At 39.2% G+C, this 1,272-nt stretch overlaps 1 pseudogene; it reads right to left on the bottom strand.

The window, feature by feature from the left end:
* Positions 1-623: 623 nt before the first annotated feature.
* Positions 624-740, bottom strand: LOC129891029 (5S ribosomal RNA; annotated as a pseudogene).
* Between the last annotated feature and the right edge of the window lie 532 nt (positions 741-1,272).

Genomic DNA, 1,272 nt, shown 5'->3' with positions numbered 1-1,272 from the left:
GAGTGCTTACAAAAAGGGGAGAACACAATAAGAGAGTAAGACAGAGCGATCTAAGGACTGTGTAAAGGGTAGTAAGGCCATGGTTGAGTAAAGATTAAGACATGGCAATAGAGTTGTTGGCCGCCAGGATGTGACATACAGGTAGCAAGAAGAAAGAATATAAAACCTAATATGGTAAGGAAATAAGAATTACCCAAAGGAAAAAAAAGAAAGAGAAAAAGGGGTAGGACAGAATAGCATTAGCGCGAGCAAGCTCTGGTGTGGAAGTGATATGTAAAATAAGATGGACCAGGAAACAAAAATACTGCGTCTTCCTCATACCGGTTGTATAAAAGTAGTTGTGCAACTTACGAATATATATATACAACATAAGACCAAGCAGAAGAGTACATGAGGAAAAGGGGGTTATGATATTTTGGACACGTTATAGATAAATACAAAGAGAAGTTAAATTAAATGACCAAAAAAGACATGGTCATGGTGGAACTGAAGATCTACCCCGATACCGATTGTAAGATAAAAGAGGAAAGGGCAAGGCGAAATGTGAAGACTAGCGAGACGACGCTAAAGTAACTCTTGGCATAAGTTGAGTGTCTTGCACAGTATTGCAAGGATTGAAATGAAACATGACACGAGGACTTCCCAAGAGGTCACCCATTCTAGTACTACTCTCGCCCAAGCACGCTTAACTTCAAAATTTTAGTGGGATCTAGTGCGTTAGTACTTGTATGATTGCACGAGATGGAGGAATTCAAACTAGCAGCAAGGAAATGACATGAGATTATGTACCTAGAGTGTTATAAGTTACGTTAAGGGAATTGTAAAAAGGGCTTAAGAAAAACAAGCAGGATTAGCTGATTACTAACAGATGGCACACTTGTATGCCACAGTTCTTCAACATAATACCAGTTAATGATAGGCAAACCATAGAATAGCTATATAGGCCATTGTGTGAGGGAATTTCAAAACCACTTGGCAGCCAACTCTGATGGGCAAAAAGCAAAACCCAAAAGTTAAGGGTACCAGTTGATGTTGTCTAAAGAAGGAAAGAAGTAATACACGAGGTCAAAGATTCCACAACACGACCTTGTCTATAAGACTCATTTTGCACTCCATGGATGGATGATGGTATATGGATTTTCATCCGCAGACTAACAATATCATCCCATGTTCCTTCAATCAAGGACTACCTACTCAGCCGAGATTGTGTAAAATTATAGATCAAGAGAATGGTGAGATTTTATGGAGTTCCCATAGCTATTGTCTCAAACA

The sequence above is a fragment of the Solanum dulcamara genome, chromosome 5 (assembly GCF_947179165.1).
Source record: "Solanum dulcamara chromosome 5, daSolDulc1.2, whole genome shotgun sequence".
NCBI lineage: Eukaryota > Viridiplantae > Streptophyta > Magnoliopsida > Solanales > Solanaceae > Solanum > Solanum dulcamara.
This window is presented reverse-complemented; position numbering and strand designations above follow the sequence as displayed.